The sequence below is a fragment of the Chrysoperla carnea genome, chromosome 1, assembly GCF_905475395.1.
Source record: "Chrysoperla carnea chromosome 1, inChrCarn1.1, whole genome shotgun sequence".
In the NCBI taxonomy this organism is placed as follows: Eukaryota; Metazoa; Arthropoda; class Insecta; order Neuroptera; family Chrysopidae; genus Chrysoperla; species Chrysoperla carnea.
The window spans coordinates 123,684,193-123,705,373 of record NC_058337.1 but is presented as its reverse complement, the minus strand read 5'-3'; the positions used below and the strand labels follow the sequence as shown (position 1 = coordinate 123,705,373).

Genomic DNA, 21,181 nt, shown 5'->3' with positions numbered 1-21,181 from the left:
TATTGAAATCCCTAGTAATATTCAATCCTTGCATGTCTCCTTAAACCATAGATTTTTGTTGATATATAATTTTTTTGCAAATATCGAAATAAGAATTATATAAGAAAAAAATTATATAAGAATCTTCTTATATAATTTTCTTGTAAAAATAAATCAAGAATGAATTCAGAATATGTATTAGACCGACCGCATGTTACCAGAAATTTATTGTGGCACCAGTCATAGTCATTTATGAATTTCTGATAATAAGAGTTATGCGCGTAAGAACAATAGGGTATTCTACTATTATTGAAAAAGTACTTCAAAATGTTGGTTTTGCTAATAAAAAGCCACAAAATTTTTTTTTCGGAAACACGCATTCTTGCCAAAAACTTAAATTAAATTTTAAACTTTTTTTAAACTGTCAAAAATGCGGGCATCCAATTTGATGACGTATTATTGATATCATTACACGAAATAACACAAATAAGTTTGACAGATATATTCATAGACATCTGATTATAATAAATATAAATACTTATTATCTATGGATCTATTATACCCAGCTGTCTGCACTGAACTAAATGATGGTCTATGGCTCATACCATATATTTTTACATAAACTTTAACTTTTCAAATTTCATAATTTATTTATGACTAACGATAATACCCTATTAAGTTGTTAATAATTTAAAACAATTTAAAAAACTAAAATTAAAAATGATATTGTCACAACCAAGTAAAATTTAAATAAACGCGTGCATTGAAATTTTGTTTATAATTAATTATAAATTATTTGTTTATAGTTTATTTTATTTTATAAATTTCAATTAAATAACTTTGTCCTATTATCATGGACTGTAAACGACATGATTATACCACCACATAACTAATATTAATTATAAAATAAACGCTGTACTTTATCATGGCGGTTTAAATTTACAGAAGGGTCGGTTGGTTTATTCCGTTTAAGGTAAACATATTTTTATTATGAAACTAAATTTTTACATTAATTTCAAATTTTTGGTGTACTTTATATAAGTCAGAGTCCCTCATAAATGATACTTTTAATACCTTTTTCTTTCTCAACACATTTGTCCAATTAACATATTAGGGTAAGACTGTACACTAGCCTAGAGGACTCGAAGCCGTGTCCTAGAGGACTCGATTCCGGTCTATGTGACCATCATAGACCGTTCTATGTAAGTGACATAAATTATATGAAACCTGGATATGAAGAAATGAAACCTCTTGAAATTTTCTTTGCTTAGCCCACTATATTTTTTAATAATTTAAAATATATTGACATGTTTCATATTATATAGACATTTAAGGATTTACTACCTATTTTTTTAATTTTTAATTAATGGCTTAATTGATGTTCTAAAGGCGTTGGATTAAGTCTAAATCAATTTGAAAATTAGAGGGGGGGGGGGGGGGTTGATTTATGAACACAAAGCTAAAAACTTCACCACCCAGCCAACTTTTACTCAGACGACCGGCTTTTTTTCTTTTTTTAAATCCTACGTATATTTTTGTGCTCTACAAGACCAAAGGCACATGTTTTGTCTACATGTTTTGCCTACGTGTAATTTTGAAATAAATTATTCATTAAAGTATCCCTGTGTGGATTGATTTGAATACAAACTATTTCTACATTTTCGAGTTAACATACTAATTACTTTATTATATTATTTTCAATTGAATTAATTCTATGAAATACGTTTAAGCGTTACTATATAAATTAGAATTGGTAATTTTGGTAAACCAGTTCATTGTATGTAAACAACTTTGAAACTTCAAATATATAGTCAATGGCAATGAATGGAAGTAGAAAACTATGATAAAAGTTGCTTCATCCGTTATGAGATTTCAATATTAACGCTCGAATTCCGGTAACGAATTAACGCTTGAATTCCGGCTACGACTTAACGCCTGAATTCCGGTAACGAATATAAATAAAAAGTAACAATTTTTTAGGCTTGGATAGTATATGTAACAATGCATCTTTAGCTGATTAAATTCGTTATCTTGTTTGCGTTTTGCGAACATCTAATGTTCATTGAAATCCTGATATTTAACCCCATCTTCAGTTTTTTATCAACAACCAATATGATCAATCATATTGTAAGCGATTTATGAACTCGTCCCAAAGAAAGGCGAGTCAATTAATATTTTTGGCTGACCACATGGCTGTAGGTTCACTTGGTACTCGATAACACTCCGTAGAAAGAATTATTTTTTACTTTTAAGTATAATGAAAAATTGCCCTTTAAAATATATAGTTTATATTTCAGTGGATCCATCAAGTTCATATAAGGATTTTTCCTCCATCATAACTCGAGAACAGTTACCTGATTCAGTCGAAATCCTGGAGGAAGTTAATGCCCTTTTCTTCGAGGCGGGTGTCTTCGGAGTGATATAACTTCCGCTCAAATAAAAATTTTTCTTAAAATAATAATAAATAAATAATAAAAACGTCTCTCTTTTCATTGTTCGTCAAAACCAACTCTCAAAAAATGCTTAAAAAATGGACTGTCGCACGGGGTGGTCGCTTTCATCAAATGTGATGAAAGCGAGGGGAAGATCAAGTCATGCCTATCATTAAAATGAACTATCATTCGATATACGTATGTTGTTCGTATTTCACTCGATAAATCCTTTCATTTCATAGCCATTTCATAGAAGTGCATAAAACATACCTAATCCGCCATCTTGTATTTAATTGATGTCACTAAGTCAATCATGCATTGTCGTCCAAATTAAACGTGTATGCAAAATTTCAGCTCAATCGGTTGAAGACACTGAAATATAGAGATACTGGAACGCTCACTGCCTATAGCGCCCTACGAGTGGTAAGCGAGGACGGTGCAGCATGATTCGGGCGGGTATACATGTTTCTTTCTAACTCTTCTGCTCATGCGCATTGATAAAGAAAGCATGTGACATACAGTCAACTAAGAAAGACATGTATACCCGTCATTTCCTTTCTCTGTCTCCTCGCTCCTAGCGAGCTAGAGAGCGTTCCAGTATCTCTATATTTCAGTGGTTGAAGATAACAAACATACATGCACATACATACAATAAATGCTTGTAATATTCTTTAGAGATAAATAATGGATAGTGGATATCATGTACTTCAAATGAATAATAGATGGCGCATATTATAGTATGTACGAAATAGTACAGTAAAAGATGTTACAAAAATCCGCAAATTAAGAAAAATGAAATAAACTGTCCACTTTTTGCTAAAATCTTGTGGAATGTGTTTCTTTCAGGTCAAATATCATTCGTAGACCATGAGTTAGTTGCGCAAATGTTTTTATTTGTTAATAAACAATACATTATTAATTTAATGAAGTGGTCCATGCAAGGATTGATTAAAAGTTTATAAGTAGGCAACTTTTCTTACGTATGTGAAAGCGTCTGTCGAAAAAACTATCATATATGTACAACATGAACGTAATACAAGTTGTTTATTTATTAATTTTTACATGAACCGTTTCATTAAATTAAGAAATATAAACAACATTTGCGCAACTAACTCATTACTTACAAATGATCATTTACATCTTTCATACTTATTCCACCAGGTTTTAGGAAAAAGTGAGCAGTTTCTTTCATTTTCCTTAATCTGTTACCTTGTTGACTGTACTAAAAAACACATAACCTGTTGTAGACAGCCTCTCTTCATCCTATAATCATAACAATAATTATTCATAGCACAGGTAATATTCACATGTATAATATACATATCAAATCCATAATTATTTGTGATTTAAATTTCTCTCTCTGATGATATCAAAATCTACACTACAACCATTCAACCAAATTAATTATTTATGTATTACAAAGTAGAAACAACCATTTGAAAACAATATGTAAAAATAACTCATTTTTTTGTGAAAAAAATAAAAACCTTTGGCTAAATAACAAGAAATTATAATAATATTTTTATATTTAATCCGCTTTGTATACATAATTTGCTTGAGTATTTTTTGAATCGAAAATTGTATATGTTAAAATCATCCAGAAAATTATCGTATTTTATCGAAATAATATGAGGTAGATGATTGATATTAGTTCTAAAGATGTAAGTTCTCACGAAGTATCGCAAAGTCGTACAAGGAACGATAATTTGTTGGTGACACTCTCCGTCAAGCCCGATTTCGCTAAAAGAAGCGGTATTCATTGTAACTTGTAGAAAAAAAAAACAGACGCGTGTACAAATTTTGATGATTCTTAACGATTTGTCTTAATCTTGCGATGATCACAGATAATATGCCAGTAATGAAAATTTTGTATAGCGACCACAGACGCCATATTGCGAAAAAGAAAAAAAATGAAAGTCGGTGAACTATGTTAAGTGGTGTATCGTTGAATAGCTATGGAATAAACAAATCGATTTACGAAAGAGTCGTTAAAATCGGATCACACATTTGACTACAAAATACCAAACACACATACCTACACAGGCTGTAAATGAGAGACGGTAGGCCATAGTAAGTGGAGTCTCATTGAATAGTTATTTGAAAACCTTAACTAACAAAAGTAAAATAAAAAGATTAATTTAAAAAATCGAAAAATCCGAAATCGTTAAATAGAAACTGATAATATAAATTTTAATAATTTAAATTTAATAATAGCGACTTAAATTAATATTATTGAATATTAACTCGGGGAGATATTCGAATAAGAAGATAATTGAATATAAAAAAATCTGACATCACTGTTAAAAACTACACCTGGTTAGTAAATTTTATCTGCTATTTGAAACTGATTTCTGAAGAAGTAAAAAATTTTTATTACTGTATTTCTGAAGAAGTAAAAAATTTTATTACTGTATTGATAGTTATATCAATCATGTATCATTTCTTATCCCTCAAATACGAAAAAGATAATAATTTTCATGAGTTTAAATAGTTTACGTCGGTGGTTTAGTAAATTTTCCAAGTATCAATTACTGTGATACATGAATGAATATTGAACATCGAATAATCAACGTAATTAAAAAATAATTATATTTTATTCCATTTATGAAATTTATTTTAAATTTCTATAATATAAAGTGTAAAATTAGGCTAATTGTATGCAAAGTTTATATATATTATAGTTAATATAAAATATATCCTAACTAATATTATAAACGTGAAAGCAAGTCTGTCTGTATGTTACGCTGATCCAAATTTAATGATTTCCGTTTTAGAGATAGATGAGATCTTGGGAAAGGACCTTGGTTAGAAAATTTGTATGGGGGACTAATCATTTCTCAATTTAGGGTTTGGTTATTCACAGTATTATTATAGCTTATATATTAGAATAGGACATTTATTTTCTTTTTATCTATATCAACTGGAAAATAGGAAAAAAATGTCTAACTTTTCACTTCTATTCACGCTACAATAATGGGGCTGCTGTTCGACACGTGTTGAAATTAAATTAACAGAAACCCAAAATACACGTCGCACCCTCCGAAAATGGGGAAAACACTCCCAAAACAACTTTTTTTCTTCTTTATATGTGTAAAAAACCCAAAATTGTTACAACAAGCGACTCACCTCCCTAAAAAATCGATTCATTTTTATTTGTATTTGTTTTTTACACCACAGACGGTTTTTCTTGTCATATCGGACCTTGACTTCTCGGTGAGTTAAGCTCCGCCGCCATCTGCCTTGTTAAAAGAATGGAAGTTTTCGTTAAGTGGGCGAGCTAAGCGGGAGCAAGTGGAATAAAGGATAGCATGTGGTGAATTTGTCAATGAAGTTGATACTTTCTATATTGCAAGTGGTATATTGTTGGGATAAGTGAGGATAAATGAATCAATGATTCTTATAACGACTCAATGAATCCATTTAGTGAATTAATTGAAACGATTCATTCTGGTGGCGAAGCCACGGGGAAAAAACTAATATTAAACATGTTGTAGTTTGTTTTAAAATAATTGTATTATATATGCTTTCCATAATTATACCAAAAGGTATGTTATATGTATGTATTGTATAGTAAATACTGTATAAGTTCAAACTTACTAAACGTATGTTGTTGAATATTAAAATACAATACACATGTGGTACAGTATGTATACTTCTGGATAACCTATCTATTCGTTGGATGAAAGAGCACTGGCTGGCGTCAAAGGAATCTAGACTATAAGCAAATTCTATTATATACGAAATATACATCAATATATACTAATTTTAGTGTCAAGTTTGTACGGATTTGAAATATTGATAATATAGGAACAAAATATTGATCTAGGTGTTCATAAAATCACCTAATTAGTCCATTTCCATTTGTAGGGCCCGTATGTCTATCTTTGATCACGATAACTCAAAAACGGAAAGTGATTTCAAGCTGAAATTTTTATAACCCTAACCCATAATAAGGAGTTTGAGTTCGTAAATGAACAACATAGGTCAATCGAGTCTTGGGTCCGTAGGAACCATCTTATAAATCGTCAGAGATAATACAAAATTTAAATGTAAAAAATGCTTCTGATAAAATAAACAACAATTGTTTTAAACAAATTTTCTCCTAAGCATAATTGTTTACCCGTGAGGGCGCAAATGTGTTACAATCACAACCTGTGTATGTTATATCGTTAGAGTGACCAGTAAAAATTACGTGTTGAAGAGAGTACCTTCAGATGCGGGTGATTCAAGGTATATTCGTGTGTGAACCATGGTACATAATGATCTTTTACTGGGATTCAATTTTTATATATATTTCACACGATTATCGATAGTTTGTGAAATAGTTAAATCCTCGAAAAAAATCATAGTGAGGACGGATAATAATCCTAAAAACAGATAGAATTTCCAGCGTAGTATTTTAAAAAAGAACGTTCTTACATTCAAAGTGAGCCCTGGAAGAGCCAAAAAAAGAATCAAACTCTGTAACAGGCCTCTCTCTATGCTTTATTTTAATTACCCATTTTCATTGACGAATCCAAAAGAGTGTTACTTTGTATTTTTCTAACTGTTAAAATAAAATAAATTCTGAAATAAACGCTCTGTTTTTCTAGGTAATGTAGATATTAACATTACAACAAATATAATAGTTATGGGAATTAAATAATTTAAAGTGAAGTAAAATAACAAGGTGTATTAAATTGCAATTTATTTAAAATTTAATAACAATAATTAATTATAATATTTACAATAATTGGATTATATACATACATCGATGGATTGGAAGGTGTCTTAATCAAGTTCGAACATTATATTCTCATATAACGGTAAATGAACATGCAATTTTTCTTGGGTATAGAAGTTCATATGAATTTTAGTTGTAAACTTATAGCAAAAAATCATTTTAGACGAATATTTGTTTCATTGTTTGGACAAATTTTAACAAAAACCTATTTTTCCTCATATCTGGCTAGTTTTAAACTGCGGCTATGGAACTGTAAAGAGTTTTTTCAACGCAAAATTATTCAAGTTTTTTCGATTTTAATATTAAAAAAGACTCTATCTAGCGATGGAAAAAAGAACTATAACTTTCAACGTCCATAGTTACATAATATTTAACGGAAATGCTTGTTTACAATCTTGTAAACAATAAGCCCATATACACATTTAAAAGAGTGCAGGACATTAAAATGTATATTAGGAATTTTATGCCTTTTCATTCAATGAAAAAATCAGGTGAGTTGTTTAAGGTTGGTTAACATTTTTTTACTCATTATTTTAGCGTTATAATCGAATAGAATTTTAAAAATTGATTTTAATCAAGTTTTACCAACGTATAATCTCAAAAAATACTACAAAGATTTGATTGGAAAAGAAAATTGTTTTTTCACTTCTTCTAAACAGTAAAAATACAAAATTAAAACCTTGTACATTCATTTAAATAATTTAACAAATTAGCACTTAACTGGCGCCCGTATTATGACCTAAAATTAAAATTATTCTGAATAATTACATTAGAGTTTACTTTGTATTCCAGTTGAAATAATCGGAGCCAATTTATATTTGTATTGTAAATGTATATTTAAATAAAATACATTCTAGCTTGAAAACAAATAGAAGCATTCTAGCTAGAAAACAAATAGTGTAAATCATTTATGCAATATGCATTTTGATTTAATTACCTGCAGTTTATTTTTTATAGTCTGTCTAAATAATTATTTTTCCAATTTTTTTTTACTAAATTAGTCTAGAAGATTTCATTTTTATATAGGTTCAGGAGATTGAGACAAATTTAGAATGTTTTTGAAAGATAAATAAGAAGTAATGAAGACAGTTAGTGAATACTTTAAGAAAACTTCCAAGATCCACGCTTGTGGAATGTGCACATTAGGATACATTTTTTTAATTTTTCTGTGGAATTTACTCTTTTAATTTTTATCTAAAATATAACATGGAATTCGGCGTCTATCTATCATCGCTATCCTAAAAATCAATAAACAATTTTCTATCCAAAAAAATCATAATTTCTATATCCATAAATTTGAAAATAATGTTTATTTGGACGTGAACATCTGTATTTCAAAATATTACGCCTATAACTATGAAACTGAATTTCCAAATTGAAGTCTGTGAAGATACTAAGTAGTTCAAGAATTTTCTTCACATGGCGATATTTTTCTGATTCTTTAATCTAACTCCATGATTTACTCCTCATTTCGAAGCTTAAAAACTTATTATTTTTTTTAATTATGTAATTTTTATATCATATCTGTAATAAAATTGCCTATAAATACTAAGAAAGTAAATTATTATTGATATTATTATTTCTGTAGCCTATTTTAGCCACGGGTACCGTATTTTGAATACAAATACGCCAGATTTCAAAGAAAATCAATTTTTTAAGTAATTTTTAAACACAAATTACGAAAATCTCCTGAATTAGAACGTAAAACTTATGTATTTCAAGATATTATACCTTTTTCTGATGCATAGCTAATTATTTCTCAATTTTTATTACAAAGAAACTTGAAGAATTTTTTTAACAATTAGGGTCCGTAAAATCCAGTTCTTAACAGGAAAAAAAAACTTTGAGTAGATGTTAAGAATAGCCGTCTGCTTGACAATTACTTAATAAAAAATGGGAATTTCCTTCTTTGGGTTAAATGTACTTAAACTGGCACATTTTAAACCATGTCTTTAAAACTTTTCTCCAGATTTTGTTCAAAAACAACTGAATTAATACGTTAATTTATGATGACGTCTTGTTAAATAGACAAAACAATGAACAATTTAGAAATATGCAGCTGTATGTGTATAATTTGTATATGTATGTAACGATGTATAAATATTATGTATACAGCTACACATCTGCTATCACAGATTGTGTACGTATACATGAGCGTTTTTTTAATGAACTTATGCCTATAACGGACATTCTATCTTTACTTTTCTGGAATATTTGTTATATAAAAATTAACCTATCAAACTCTGTATTATTTAGTTATCTTAAAATTGAAATGTTATAGTATGGAACATAAACCATATAATAAACAAGAGATCATATTATGTTATTCTAGGGAAAATGCAACAATATATTATTCCCTATGGCGGTTGGTTTATCATATGTTAACTGTTAGGGGTAATATGTTTTGTTATAATATTACTCTGTCATAATTATAAAACCACACATAAATAGTTACGATTTCTAATTTCCATTTAGCATATGGTCCAGGAGATGCAAGGAAAAACAAAACCGTCCGAGTTGATTTGAATGTATGTTCGATTTGCCCTTTTGTCTTAGTCTCAATCGGGGAAGATATAAATTTCTAAATTTGAAATATACGGTAGTTGCTTGATGTCGAATACTACAAAAAAAATCTAAAACTAAACTTGAATCCATGACCAAATTTGAAAGTGAAATTAAAATTTATTCAAAAACGAAAAAGTTATAAGCATTCAAAGATTGTTGCCGGTTTCTTTCTAGCAAAATAGAGTTTTATATGTATTTTATATGTTTCTCTATGGTTATATCGGACAATGACGTCCCTAACTTATGTTTTCATCTTTGTTTAAGTAGAAATTTTAAACGTTCTAAAGATTTTCAAAAACCAATTACACTTTTCTGCCCGCGCAGTAATAATTCTTCACCTACAGTGATAAAACAAATTTAGTCAACATGCGAGAAAGAATGCATTCTGAATAGAGAGGTAGTGATTTATTTGTCATTTTGCATGTAATTTCGTTCACTTACCTTCGATCGAAAGCGTTTGAAGGAAAATGGATGTCATGAATATAGATGAATGCAGTTTGGAGCCAAATCACTTATGAGAACATCGTTATTTCAAAATTATCTCCCCCTTAATTGGATTACGTTATTTGAAAAAAATGACAGATAAGATGTTTGACTATCTCACTTAGATATTTCCCAAACATCTTCTGGACCAGCAGAACATTATATCATTACATCATACATTTATTTTGAATATTATTTGTTTGACTACCTCAACATTTTAAAATGAAAGCCTTGTAAAGGTTTATGTCTATGTATACAATACACGAAAACCATAGTCAACTCCGAATACTGCATACCTAGTTTAATCTCATTTCATTTATTATATTATTTAGAAATAGCAAGCAAAAACCAATTTTTTAAACTTCGGAATCATATCTCGAAAACGACTCAATTTTCGAAAAAAATCCTGCTAGGTTATTTTAACTCTAGTTTTAACAAGGACTAAGAAATGTTTATTTTTTAGGTCGATCGACCTAAACATGTTGAAGCATCCTATTAAAATCATCTGGCAACATGGATTTTCTTATATTAAAATGATTTCTCTCTCGAAACGATCTTAAAAAACAATTTCAGTAATTTTGCAAGTACTTCCTTTTGTAACGACTTGCTGATTCTTATTTGATATTGATCTTATACAAGATCAATTAGATCCATGTTTCCATATTGCATATTGGTACAGTAAATGAGCCGAGATTAATAGAAAAGTTGGAAAACATCACCGATTTTAATGAAACTTTTTGTAACGTATTTATAGGACCCCGAGAAACATTCATCGAACTTAACCAATTATGAAGGGGGCATAGGATTCCAGCGGAATGCATATGTACCACGATATGGAACGATTTTTTTGAATACTTTTAAGTTGTCTAAATTTTCCCTTGACTGAATAAATGTTGGCAGAAAGTTTGATTAAACTCAGTGTGGTTTTACTACTTTTCTACTGTCGACACTTTTTTCTCTCATTCACTGATTACTTTGGTTTCGCAAACAACTAATTACCCTCAGAAACTGGACTTCAAACATCAATCAAATATTTCCGGTCACCCCTATTAAAGAAATCAACATGAACGCATTACTTAATATACTGTTTTAGTGAACTGTATTATTTTTTATGTACTCTAATACTGTATTTAGATGTTTAAGTTGCACATAGTCAAAGTTCAAGACATGTACACACGGAGAAAATTCAGTATAAAACTTTACAGTGAAATATATTTGATATTGGTTAAGTATAGTTTTAACTTAAAATTATTATGTAAGTTAGTATACACAAATCAAATCAATTCAAATGTTAAAACTAAATAGTGAAAGTTTTGATGAGAATGTGGTTTTAAGTATTTATAAGATTTTAAGAGTCTCATCTTATTTGATTCGATGTAAAGTTCATTAGGATGACATCATTATTATCTTTTCCTTTTGCTTACATAATATTATATATTATCAAAGACATTGAATTAGAAATATACTAGTCAAATTATTATAACATCGTAAACACGGTTTTCTTAGCTTTCCTCATAACGAAACTTCTTAAAAAAGTTGACAAATTTTAAAACAGACTTTTCACTTCTATTATTTAACAAATTTTGGTTATAAATATGAATTAATATTATTATTAGGTACATGAAATCTTAATAGATCGAGTGGCTTAAAAAGGAAAAAAGAAAACGGGAAGTGTCGTGGGCACTTGAAAGGTAATTTAACGGAGAGTGTTGTTAGTTATGTTTCATGTGCGAGGTTAGATTTTTGTACCCGAAAAAACTAAAAAATTGGCGATGATCTTCAAAATCGATTCAGTTTGGAAAAGGCATGACATATAATTTTAACATATAAATAATTACAATGGAAATGAATGGCCAAATAAACATGGCTCAATTCATTTCGAAAAGTGAAATGGTAAAATAATTAGGTAATTCAAAACAATAATTCAAAGAACAAACTCAACTCAAATATTTCAATTTCAATTAAAATATTTCCAAAAATTAGTTCCAAAAAATGATAGCTCTCTAAGTATCCTTTTCATCTCATCTGATGTCCTTGACCATCACTTTGATATTGATTAATGAAGGAGTGCTATAAGTTTAAAGTGTTTATCTGTGCGTTCGTGTGTTTTCTCAGTGACATCGTGGCCCTTAAACGGTCGAACCGACTTGATTGAGAACATTTGTCGGGGATTTTTTAAATTTTGTAAATTTCACTTGTAATGGGAATAAAAACTCAAACTCTGTTTTTAATTAGTTAACATTATCTTTTGTTTGCCAGCAGACAAAAATGGGTGATAGACCGTTTAACTTGATGATAGACCGTTTAAAAGTTTATTATATTTATTGTTGCTTTAACAATATTGTTGTTCCATATTAAGTAATACATATACGTAAAAAAAGCTTATCTCATATAATCTCTTATATTTTCCAATTACGTCTTAATGACTATATAATATAAATGTTGTATATGTATAAAACTTTCTTATATATTACATGTTTATAATAAATATAATCAAAAATGATTTTATGAATAGGAATGATGTATAATGAATACTATAAGAATATATTTATATTAAAATTGATTCACTTATTTGATGGGAAAATACAAAAAAGCAAGTGAAAACAAACAATTGACTGAGCTAAGTGTTGAAATACCATGCATAGTCAGTGTTGATTTCTTTATCACATTACACATACAAACATGTGACACATACATAACTGATAATCAAGTATAGAACATACTATAAAATTTCCGCCTAATTTGCGCCCTCACGGGTAAACAGTGATGTTTACGAAAAAATGTTTCAAACAAAAGTTGTTCAATTTTTGATAACGAACATTTCTTACATTTAAACTTTTGTTCTATCTCTAACGGTTTACAAGATGGATCCTACGGACCCAAGACCCAATTGACCTATGATGCTCATTTACGAACTCGACCTCACTTTTTACGTCCTGAGTACGCTGTAAAAATTTCAGCTCGATATCTTTTCGGTTTTGATTTATCGTGTCCACAGACGGACGGACAACCGGTAATGGACTAATTAGGTGATTCTATGAACACCTATAGCAAAATTTTGTGCGTAGCATCAATATTTTTAAGCGTTACACTATTTACTTACAATATTTAAAGCGTTAACTTGGGACTAAACTTAGTATACCTTGCATATTACATATATGCATGGTATAACAAGCAATTGACTGGTATATCTCTAACGGTCTATAAGATGGATCATACGGACCCACGATCAAATTGACTTTTACGTCCTGAACACGCTATAAAAATTTGCTTGATATTTCTTTTCGTTTTTGAGTTTTCGTGTCGATAGATGGACGGACAGAAAACCGAAAATGGACTAATAAGGTGATTTTTTGAATACCTTTACCAATATTTTGTTGTAGCATTAATATTTCAATATTTTTCAGCGTTACAAACTTGAGACTAAATTTAATATACCATGATAAATGATTATCACTCTTACATATATCTCGGGATTAATTTCTGGAACCGTTTCTCTTATTGTTTGTTCTAAATGGTCTAAATTTCTAAACGACCATTTGTATTCCTGTCGAACTTTTTCTATTTGTGCACACCTTATACATTTGATGTGAAGAGTGAATAGCTGAATGTTAATATTTTTGGAGGCGGAGAATTTTGTAGCCAACTTAAAGTAAAGGTCCCCCTGGTTAAGCAGGTTAGTATGTAAAATGTATTGTTATTGTATCTCCATAATAATGTTAATATTTCACATTACGTCTATTTTTGTGTTCACACATGCCTATTTTTGTGTTATAGACATGTATTGAAGTTTCGATACGCGTCGAGTTAGTTGTAAGACGCTTGGAGAGTGGAGGTTTCTTAATTGAACAGAACAGCTCAGTAAGTTCATCAGTTTTTCAGATTTTGTTATGTTATTTGTAATACTATGATTGCGTAGTGCGTACACGATATCATCTTTTAATCTGTAGATGTTATTCTGGTTATTATAATTATATTTCTGAAATATATGTTGTTATGTTATTCTATATTATAAATAAACACATTACATAGAAAGGACACCCAGTACATTACATTTCCATAGAAATTCTTCCGTCTGATATGGAAATTACAATAACTGCTTGACTGCTTGACTTTTACTTTTAATAAATGAAAGTTTGAACTACAAAACAAAATAAAATAAGGTAAACTAATTTTATAACATCATTATAATTATCCTTCAAAAAAGGAACATCATTAAAAGCTTGATTTTATGCTTTATATATAAAATTTAATTTGTTGATATTTACGAAGTCAAACTTCCCTAGTTTCATCGAAATTCCTCCTACATTGTATCAACAGAATATTAGTTCTAAAGTATATGTTCTAAAGTTATTTGAGTATTCCTACCTACATGTTCGTATATGTGTGTGTGGTAGGTATTTGTTTCTGATTTGGGTTTAACATTAAAAGTTTACAATAATTTATAATAGACATGTTTTCAAATGTTATTAAATTTTTAATTAGATTATGTTTTCTGAAGATCAATAGCATTGTATATATGTCACCGTTAGATTGTACTTTCCGTCAGGTTGTAAATGGACCAGCAAAAATCACTTCAACCAATACATTGGGACTGGGTTTGAGTCGAGGTAGCACGGGCTGAAGTAGTTTTTGATACTTTTTTCGCAATAACAATTCACAATCTTACTAATTGGTTAAAAATCTGACGCAAAGTAAATCTTACGGTAACATATACAATTTGAATACAAAATGTCAAAGTTTTTATATTTATGTGCATACCGCATCATTTACTCACTAGTCGCAGAAACGAAGCAATGAAGTTTGAAAAATCTGAACAGGTATTCGAATGAATGTTATTTGAATGCGGTTTTCGGCATTCGAATCGGAATATGATTCCAAATTTATAACTTGGAGGTTTTTGGGGTCGCTGAACACGAAGAGCGCGACAAAATCAGGGGTACTCAGGATACCCGAGGTACACTGTGCACCTGGTTCCTGGGTGACCAATTCTGTCTATTCTATTCGTACTCAGCGACTCCAAAAATCCCCAAGTAACGAGTTCAAAATCATTTTCATCACTATTAATGGAATTGTGAATTTATTTTTACGGTTATTTTAAAATGCAATTATAAAATGCTTATTATTTATGCAAATTGCATATTTATACCATGCATGATTGTAAATGAGCATCATAGGTCAATTGGGTCTTTAGTCCGTAGGATCTTGTAAACCGTTAGAGATAGAACAAAAGTTTAAATGTAAAAAATGTTCCTTATAAAAAATAAACAACTTTTGTTTGAAACATTTTTTCGTAAACATCACTGTTTGCCTGTGAGGGCGCAAATTAGGCGGAAATTTTATAATATGTAATATACTTATATCAGGTATGTATGTGTCACATATGTATGTGTTATGTATAAAGAAATCAACCCTGACTATGCATGGTATTTCAACAATTAACTCAGTAAATTGTTTGTTTTCACTTGTTTTAATTGCTTATTAATCAATTTAAGAGTCAAAATTTCCTGATGCTCTATCGAATCGAATGACGAAAACTACATTCAAATCCGACTTACTGCTCAAATTTTTCGAACTTTGATCGTTTTTAGTGTTTTTTTTCTGCGACTATACTATCATCTACTATAAAGATTAGTACTTTAGATGCAAGTTAAAACCAATTTGCAAGTTAAATATTATATAAAAGTTAGTTGTATTCGATGTCCTTAATTGATTTTTAACTATAGTAAAGCCTCCTTCACACTCTAGTGAAGTAGCACAAAGTTGAGTGAAGATCGAAAATGTGCCATTCGAAGTTAGCCATAGCTATACTGGTTTAAGATGCTTATATTTTATGGTTTCCAGAGATATAAAGACGTGTGATGCCTCGAAATATTATAACACATTTTCTAGTCCAGGAAATGATCTGAAACTCTAAGAGTTTCGGTGTTTTAAGAAATCCTATAAATTTATTATTCACTCTTTTATGTATGTCGTATATGATACGGGAAATTATTAGTGCAATCGATCATGGCGGTTCATGTAGAGTAAGAAAAATGTAAGACTTTGACCAACTCCAAATACCATAAGTATTGCCAATGATAAATGCAATTTTCTTTTTTCCTTAAATGTCAATGATAACCATAATAAGAACAACTATAGACATATTTAAGCTCTACAGCTTTTCATTGTTTTTTATACTTTCCTGCTCTTTATTTACTCATAATACTATGAAAAATCACAAAATAAAATGACAGATACATTATTATTTTTTAAATAAGATTTGTATGTAGATTAAGTATATTCATTCTGTGAAAAGGAAAACTTCTTTTTATCTTACCTTGTCTATGGTATTACAACATGTTCATGAGTACGATATGCTCTTTATTTACAGTAGCTCTTTGCTAAGTATATCCATAGGCTAATAAAAAAAGAAAAACAGAATTCCAAAACAAAATTTTTTTTGCGATTTTCTCGATTTTTGTCAAATTTTACCCCTTAAAAAAAATTGAAAAAAATCGAGAAATTTTTGTTATCTCCAATTTGGATAATAAAACTCAATATATAAGGCAATTTTGACCTAAAAAGTACAAAAATCGGGTGCATTTGATGACTGGTCTAATAGTTTTTGAAATACGGACTAAAATCGATCTAAATATTCTAATATTTAAGAAACTCTGCACCCAATCATTAAATTAACCTGATTTCTTTACTTTTTGGATCCAAAATACCCCCTCCACCGAGTTTCATCAAATTCCAAAACAAAATTTCTTTTTGCGTTTTTCTCGATTTTTTCAAAGGGGTAAGTAACACTTAAAAAAATTGCAAAAAATCGATAAATTTTTTTTATCTCCAATTTCGATAAAACTCAGTATGTATATAAGGTAATTTTGACCCAAAAAGTATAAAAATCGGGTGCATTTGATGACTGGTCGAATATTTTTATGAAATGATTGTTTTTTTGAAGGAAATCGAATTTTTCCTTACTATATTGTGAAATTGGAGTGTCATTTCGATTGTTTATCCCAAATTTTTAGAAAAAGAAGTATTTCTTCTTATGGGTAGTTTTTAAGTTAAATCTGGCGATCAATTCATAAAATAAATGATACATACGTTTTTATTATAACTTGGGTCACTACGTCGTTTAAGTATCATTATAGTGTGCCAGTGTGCCATTCTTCAAAAAAAGTAAATCGCGACTTAGAAGTTTATAAAATTATATGTACAAAATTTATGTAAGAACACAAACTACAAAGTTTATATAGAAAAACTAGAAAAATCTCGTAATTATGTCAGACTTGAGAAGCACATATAGAAAAGCACATTTATTTATAAAATGAAGTAGGGATCTTTTGTCTTTTCATTCAATGCATAAATTAGCTGAGTCGAACCGGTATGGTTAAGATTTTTTTTTATTCGTGGCGCTGACATGCTGATATCCCGATGCTAAAATCCCAAGTTAGTTTTTACAATAATGCCTCCCCTGTAAGATTTTTATTTTCTGCGTATTTCTTTTGGTTTAGTAAATACGACCCTGGTTTTGATTATCAGTTAATAAAATATCATGTGTTCGAAAAATTAAATACGATAACATAAAAACTATTTAATTTCCTTTTTTTTTGCAAAATAATTTATGCAAATTGAAAACAAAAATGTCATGTATTCTGCCAACAAAAAAATTATTGTGAAAATTTTATAAAATTAGAAACGCCTTTTTAATGTTGGTAAGCATGTATATAGCAAATACTCAACATAATAGTTTACGAGTAGAAAGTTACGACAATAAATGCCTATCATACCAAGAATATATGTTCAATTAATTAGAACGGAAAATCATTGCTGTAAATTCATTGTAACAACATATTTGTAAAATCAGTTCAGTCATACGAAATTATTATTTGGCATCATAAGTCCATATAAATTTAATTATTTTGTAGCCAAACATTCATGAGAGTCGAGTGGAAACTACGATGTGGTTATGTATTTTACATATAGCATGTGGGGCAGAATGCAAAGACAAAGAAAACAAATTTTGTCTTTGGCTTAAATTAAATTTTATGTACCTGCAGTCAAAGAGACGGTATTAGATCGACCGTCACCCATCTAATAACCAGATGAGACATATTTTTTTTTGAAATTTTATTGATTGATATTCGTTGTGTGCGTAGTCATGGTAGGGACAAGAAAATCGATGCCAGCGTTTCCAGTGCAAAATTTTGGCGATAAAGGAGGCTGTTATGACTAATTTGCAGTTCTTTATATGTTAATGTTATAGAAAATGTCAAATTAAAATTATTGAAAAACACAAATTAATTAAACTTAATGCATTAAAAATTGTGAAAATAAGAAATCAAATTGCATAAATATTATTTTTCAAATGTAAATAATCATTATTGTTTATTTAAATTTGTGAGACAATAATATTAAATTTTCAATGTAAGTCATAAATGCAATCCATACAATTATATATGCATCCATACAATTCTATAATTAAAGTAGTGTATCGTTACTGTGAAAACGCCTCCAATAAAACTCACGAACAGTGCGAATAGGTCTATGATAGTTGTAATGATAATTGTGAGAATTTCTCAAAAAAATATCGGCTTTAAATTTTTTTGCCGGTTCGATTATTTTTATTAATTAACAAAACTTGTGATAGAAATATGGTGAATGAATTTTAATTATTTAGACAATTTTTTTGCTCTTATTTTTAAGAATATTTAACCCGCGAAATATTTTCCGCATCTGCAGGATGCGTGAGTAAATCTCTCATCACGTGACTGAAGATTTCCGAACTGTTGATCCGGGTGCTGACGGGTTTAAAAAATATTTATTTGCTTGTTTTTTTTTCTTTATTGAAAGTTTGTTATTGAAATAATAAATATTTTAAAATACCAATATTTGTAAACTGTTAATCGAAATGAATTTTATACATGGGGGGTCTAGCTTACGTGATGTAATATTTATAGGGTGATCGCAAAAGTGTGATACAGTGCGACAAAGAGGTCAAGAAAGGTTACAACTAACTAAATTTTGCGTGAAATAGTTTATGAATGGTCCTTAAGATACTTGCTAATTAAGAGGAGAGTGTGGTAGTGAGTGCTCCACTTCCGCTAGCTTTGGCGAGTACACTGGGCGAGGATACTTTCAGAGGTTTTATTTATTATGTGTCTTACATTTAAAAGTTTTTAAAACCACATATTTTTTATTTCATCTTGGGCTTAAATTTTAAAATGATTGAAACATATTTCATTAAGCTTAAATAACAATTATTCAAAATTTATTACTATAAAAAAAAAACTACTTACAAAAGCTGTTGGATTTGAAGGAACATTTGTGCAACATTCGTTATCGTGAGTAGTGGGACGATGACGTGAAGGACTTGTGGATGTGGAGCCAGAACGACGGCGCAAGCGCGACAAAGCAGTGCGTATTCCCTCCGTGACGATGTACTAATCACTAATTGTGTTAATTTTATGGGTTTTTTTTTTCTTCAAATTAAAACAACACAGTTTTTATTTTATTTGTTGTTTTAATTGAATTTAGCACAGAAAAAAATAATGAATAATTAATATAAAAAATATAAAAAAATAAATAAAAAAATAATGAAAATTAATTAAATTAATAATATTTTGATAAAAATTGTTTTATACATCTGTTATTATACACATGCACTAAAAAATGGTTTTTATTTTTTTCACGGAATTTTTTTCGCATTTTATTAAATTTTTTTTAATCAATCAATATGAATTATTAAACAAAATATAAATAAATAATATTAAGTTAATCACATATTGATTATAATTTTTATTTATTCACTTGTATGTTGACACATTTGAAAATCGATCGTTGGGGAATATTCTTTGTCTTCAAAAAAAAAGTTCGTCTGAAATAGAGAAAATTAAATTAAATAAATATTTTATTTGTACAATTAAATCTCTAGGGTAAGCAGAAAATAAATGATATAAAATATTTATGTCTATATATTACAAATGCGAAAGTAAGCATGTTTGTTTGTTTGTTACGCTTTCACGCTAAAACTAGCGAATGGTTTTTAATAAAACTGTACAGGACTATAGCTCATACTTCAGAATAACACATGAGGTATAATTTATAAAGATATATTAATAAAGAAATAAAAATTAATCTAATTTGACATTACCATAAATTACAGATTTCTGTAAAAGTAGTCATTTGACATTACCATAAATTACAGATTTCTGTAAAAGTAGTCATTTGACATTACCATAAATTACAGATTTCTGTAAAAATAGTCAATATAAAATATTTCACGGCCATCTTTTCTGATATACTCAATGAATAATTACGAATATTATACATTTAAAAAAAAAGAAAGAAAACCATACATATATTTTACATGTGTAAAACAATTATCCTTACTATTATTTCGAGTGTTATAGAAAGTGGATAAGCGAGAGCAATCTTTATCAATCTTTACTTTTAAACCCAGCGAAGCGGGTGGGTACCACTCTAGTTCATTATATATGGATAATAGAAGTTTTAACATAGAAATAAATCAACTTAATAAAAAATTAACTTAATAAAATGTTTTCAAAAGTGGGAAATACGGCACACCCAACGGAGTTCATTACCCATCCTAGAACAATGGAAAGTTTAAAATATAGTTTAATACTCGAAAATAGGTGGTTGAAAAGAAAATATTTAAATGTGAATTTAATATTATTAAAAAGTAAAATCGATAAAAATCGATCTTTTAAGAGCCAATATTGCCATTAATATTAATGCTTATATAATCATTTTAATTTCAAAATATCAAGAAAGTCAAAAGTTTAGAGTCAATATAAAAAAAAGTCATTTTTACATAGGCACTAAAGTGAATATTATGATGGCCGCTGATCGGCTGCCCACTTTCAAAAAATCTTTTCTAGCTACACCAATAATGAAAAGATTCGTTATAACTCACTTTGGAAAATACAACTTTCTACAATTTATCATATATATTTTTTTTTCTCTATGACAAATCTGCGATTATTCGTTT

At 29.0% G+C, this 21,181-nt stretch overlaps 1 protein-coding gene across 1 annotated transcript in view; it reads right to left on the bottom strand.

The window, feature by feature from the left end:
- LOC123294174 overlaps window positions 1-19,630 on the bottom strand; it is a 185,840-nt gene extending 166,210 nt beyond the window's left edge. Inside the window, exon 1 of the mRNA XM_044875283.1 lies at window positions 19,470-19,630. The gene's annotated coding sequence lies outside the window, so the exon portion shown is untranslated. The remainder of the gene's footprint in view (window positions 1-19,469) is intronic.
- Between the last annotated feature and the right edge of the window lie 1,551 nt (window positions 19,631-21,181).